Here is a 5,000-nt window from a genome sequence, read left to right on the forward strand (position 1 = left end):
TACACAGTGTAAGGGGATAAAGAATATGTACATAAGGATATATGAATGAGTGATGGTACAGAGCAGCATAGGCAAGATACAGTAGATGATATCGAGTACAGTATATACATATGAGATAAGTATGTAAACCAAGTGGCATAGTTAAAGTGGCTAGTGATACATGTATTACATAAGGATGCAGTCGATGATATAGAGTACAGTATCAACATATGCATATGAGATGAACAATGTAGGGTAAGTAACATTATATAAGGTAGCATTGTTTAAAGTGGCTAGTGATATATTTACATCATTTCCCATCAATTCCCATGATTAAAGTGGCTGGAGTAGAGTCAGTGTCATTGACAGTGTGTTGGCAGTAGCCACTCAATGTTAGTGGTGGCTGTTTAACAGTCTGATGGCCTTGAGATAGAAGCTGTTTTTCAGTCTCTCGGTCCTAGCTTTGATGCACCTGTACTGACCTCGCCTTCTGGATGGCAGCGGGGTGAACAGGCAGTGGCTCGGGTGGTTGATGTCCTTGATGATCTTTATGGCCTTCCTGTAGCATCGGGTGGTGTAGGTGTCCTGGAGGGCAGGTAGTTTGCCCCGGTGATGCGTTGTGCAGACCTCACTACCCTCTGGAGAGCCTTACGGTTGAGGGCGGTGCAGTTGCCATACCAGGCGGTGATACAGCCCGCCAGGATGCTCTCGATTGTGCATCTGTAGAAGTTTGTGAGTGCTTTTGGTGACAAGCCGAATTTCTTCAGCCTCCTGAGGTTGAAGAGGCGCTGCTGCGCCTTCCTCACGATGCTGTCTGTGTGAGTGGACCAATTCAGTTTGTCTGTGATGTGTATGCCGAGGAACTTAAAACTTGCTACCCTCTCCACTACTGTTCCATCGATGTGGATGGGGGTGTTCCCTCTGCTGTTTCCTGAAGTCCACAATCATCTCCTTAGTTTTGTTGACGTTGAGTGTGAGGTTATTTTCCTGACACCACACTCCGAGGGCCCTCACCTCCTCCCTGTAGGCCGTCTCGTCGTTGTTGGTAATCAAGCCTACCACTGTTGTGTCGTCCGCAAACTTGATGATTGAGTTGGAGGCGTGCATGGCCACGCAGTCGTGGGTGAACAGGGAGTACAGGAGAGGGCTCAGAACGCACCCTTGTGGGGCCCCAGTGTTGAGGATCAGCGGGGAGGAGATGTTGTTGCCTACCCTCACCACCTGGGGGCGGCCCGTCAGGAAGTCCAGTACCCAGTTGCACAGGGCGGGGTCGAGACCCAGGGTCTCGAGCTTGATGACGAGCTTGGAGGGTACTATGGTGTTGAATGCCGAGCTGTAGTCGATGAACAGCATTCTCACATAGGTATTCCTCTTGTCCAGATGGGTTAGGGCAGTGTGCAGTGTGGTTGAGATTGCATCGTCTGTGGACCTATTTGGGCGGTAAGCAAATTGGAGTGGGTCAAGGGTGTCAGGTAGGGTGGAGGTGATATGGTCCTTGACTAGTCTCTCAAAGCACTTCATGATGACGGATGTGAGTGCTACGGGCGGTAGTCGTTTAGCTCAGTTACCTTAGCTTTCTTGGGAACAGGAACAATGGTGGCCCTCTTGAAGCATGTGGGAACAGCAGACTGGTATAGGGATTGATTGAATATGTCCGTAAACACACCGGCCAGCTGGTCTGCGCATGCTCTGAGGGCGCGGCTGGGGATGCCGTCTGGGCCTGCAGCCTTGCGAGGGTTAACACGTTTAAATGTCTTACTCACTTCGGCTGCAGTGAAGGAGAGACCGCATGTTTCCGTTGCAGGCCGTGTCAGTGGCACTGTATTGTCCTCAAAGCGGGCAAAAAAGTTATTTAGTTATATAGACGGTCTGTGTGTATTATCTGTGTGAATTATCTCCATATAGACGGTCTGTGTGTATTATCTGTGTGAATTATCTCCACATAGACGGTCTGTGTGTATTATCTCCATATAGACAGACGGTCTGTGTGAATTATCTCCATATAGACGGTCTGTGTGTATTATCTCGATATAGACGGTCTGTGTGAATTATCTCCATATAGACGGTCTGTGTGAATTATCTCCATATAGACGGTCTGTGTGTGGTATCTCCATATAGATGGTCTGTGTGTGGTATCTCCATATAGATGGTCTGTGTGTATTATCTCCATATAGATGGTCTGTGTGTGTGGTATCTCCATATAGACGGTCTGTGTGTATTATATCCATATAGATGGTCTGTGTGTATTATATCCATATAGATGGTCTGTGTGTATTATATCCATATAGATGGTCTGTGTGTATTATATCCATATAGACGGTCTGTGTGTATTATATCCATATAGACGGTCTGTGTGTATTATATCCATATAGATGGTCTGTGTGTATTATATCCATATAGACGGTCTGTGTGTATTATATCCATATAGATGGTCTGTGTGTGGTATCTCCATATAGATAGATGGGGACTGGCCATGTGTTAAATATTAATGTCTCCTGGCCACTGTCGCTGGAGGCAGAGAGAATATGAACACTGCCCCCCCCCCTCTCTCACACACACACCATGCATCCCTAAACTATGTCATATCTTACCCAGAACCATTGCTGCTGACTCTGTGTGTGTCTGTGTGTGTGTGAGAGTGTATGAGTGTGTGTGAGTATTTTTGAGAGTGTGTGTGTGAGAGTGTATGAGAGCGTGTGTGAGAGTGTAGTCAGTGTGTGTGTGAGTATGTTTGAGTGTGTGTGTGAGAGTGTATGAGAGTGTGTGTGTGTGTGTGTGTGTGTGTGTGTGAGAGAGTAGTTCTATAGGGCTGTGGTTGGGTCAGAGAGCTCAGTAGAGGTCAAGTGAACAGTCATAGCGTAGTTGCCAGATCAGTTTGTAAATGGCATGTCCCCCAACGTCAGAGGAGTAGGCTAAAGCACAAACAGATCATGTTGTAGGCTACTTATGATGTAATTGTTGGCTATCCTATTATCGTTGGCTATCCTATTATCGTTGGCTATCCTATTATCGTTGGCTATCCTATTATCGTTGGCTATCCTATTATCGTTGGCTATCCTATTATCGTTGGCTATCCTATTATCGTTGGCTATCCTATTATCGTTGGCTATCCTATTATCGTTGGCTATCCTATTATCGTTGGCTATCCTATTATCGTTGGCTATCCTATTATCGTTGGCTATCCTATTATCGTTGGCTATCCATTCATGCTTTTGTATACTCTGTTGATATTTGAAAATTGACCAATGACATCATGCCACAGCCAGCCATGATTACAATCACCTGTGTGTGTCCAATGGAAGACTGTATATATACTGGTGCAGTGTTTAACAGTAAACCCTGATGAAGACTGTATATATACTGGTGCAGTGTTTAACAGTAAACCCTGATGAAGACTGTATATATACTGGTGCAGTGTTTAACAGTAAACCCTGATGAAGACTGTATATATACTGGTGCCCTGCAGTGTTTAACAGTAAACCCTGATGAAGACTGTATATATACTGGTGCAGTGTTTAACAGTAAACCCTGATGAAGACTGTATATATACTGGTGCAGTGTTTAACAGTAAACCCTGATGAAGACTGTATATATACTGGTGCAGTGTTTAACAGTAAACCCTGATGAAGACTGTATATATACTGGTGCCCTGCAGTGTTTAACAGTAAACCCTGATGAAGACTGTATATATACTGGTGCAGTGTTTAACAGTAAACCCTGATGAAGACTGTATATATACTGGTGCAGTGTTTAACAGTAAACCCTGATGAAGACTGTATATATACTGGTGCAGTGTTTAACAGTAAACCCTGATGAAGACTGTATATATACTGGTGCCCTGCAGTGTTTAACAGTAAACCCTGATGAAGACAGCTTGCTGTGGAAATGTTGGTGAATAAACGACGACATCGGTGCTACCCGTGTCTTCTCCTGGTCTTTTAGCCAGGCTACTGCTACGGACAGGCTCCATGACATCACAGCTGAGTGGTAAAAATGAGTGGAAAGAGGGATGTAGAGAGAGGGCTGTAGAGAGAGGGAGGGATGTAGAGAGAGGGCTGTAGAGAGAGGGATGTAGAGAGAGGGATGTAGAGAGAGGGATGTAGAGAGAGGGATGTAGCGAGAGGGATGTAGAGAAAGGGATGTAGAGAAAGGGATGTAGAGAAAGGGATGTAGAGAAAGGGATGTAGAGAGAGAGATGTGGAGAGAGAGGGATGTAGAGAGAGAGAGGGATGTAGAGAGAGGGGTGTAGAGAGAGGGATGTAGAGAGAGGGGGATGTAGAGAGAGGGATGTGGAGAAAGGGATGTAGAGAGAGAGAGGGATGTGAGAGAGGGGATGTAGAGAGAGGGCTGTAGAGAGGGAGGGATGTAGAGAGAGGGATGTAGAGAGAGGGGGATGTAGAGAGAGGGCTGTAGAGAGAGGGCTGTAGAGAGGGGGTGTAGAGAGAGGGCTGTAGAGAGAGGGGTGTGTAGAGAGGGGCTGTAGAGAGAGGGTAGAGAGAGGGCTGTAGAGAGAGGGAGAGAGGGCTGTAGAGAGAGGGCTGTAGAGAGAGGGCTGTAGAGAGAGGGCTGTAGAGAGAGGGCTGTAGAGAGGGGCTGTAGAGAGAGGGGTGTAGAGAGAGGGGCTGTAGAGAGAGGGCTGTAGAGAGAGGGGTGTAGAGAGAGGGGTGTGTAGAGAGAGGGCTGTAGAGAGAGGGCTGTAGAGAGAGGGCTGTAGAGAGAGGGCTGTAGAGAGAGGGCTGTAGAGAGAGGGCTGTAGAGAGAGGGCTGTAGAGAGAGGGCTGTAGAGAGGGAGAGATGTAGAGAGAGGGCTGTAGAGAGAGGGCTGTAGAGAGAGGGCTGTAGAGAGAGGGCTGTAGAGAGAGGGCTGTAGAGAGAGGGCTGTAGAGAGAGGGGAGAGAGGGCTGTAGAGAGAGGGCTGTAGAGAGAGGGATGTAGAGAGAGGGCTGTAGAGAGAGAGGGCTGTAGAGAGAGGGCTGTAGAGAGGGCTGGAGCTGTAGAGAGAGGGCTGTAGAGAGAGGGCT

At 47.2% G+C, this 5,000-nt stretch overlaps 1 protein-coding gene across 1 annotated transcript in view; it reads right to left on the reverse strand.

Moving 5' to 3' along the window:
- clpb (caseinolytic mitochondrial matrix peptidase chaperone subunit B) overlaps positions 1–5,000 on the reverse strand; it is an 88,630-nt gene that overhangs the window by 9,878 nt on the left and 73,752 nt on the right. The window lies entirely within an intron of this gene.

Source organism: Oncorhynchus tshawytscha, linkage group LG14, assembly GCF_018296145.1.
Source record: "Oncorhynchus tshawytscha isolate Ot180627B linkage group LG14, Otsh_v2.0, whole genome shotgun sequence".
NCBI classification, from domain to species: Eukaryota; Metazoa; Chordata; class Actinopteri; order Salmoniformes; family Salmonidae; genus Oncorhynchus; species Oncorhynchus tshawytscha.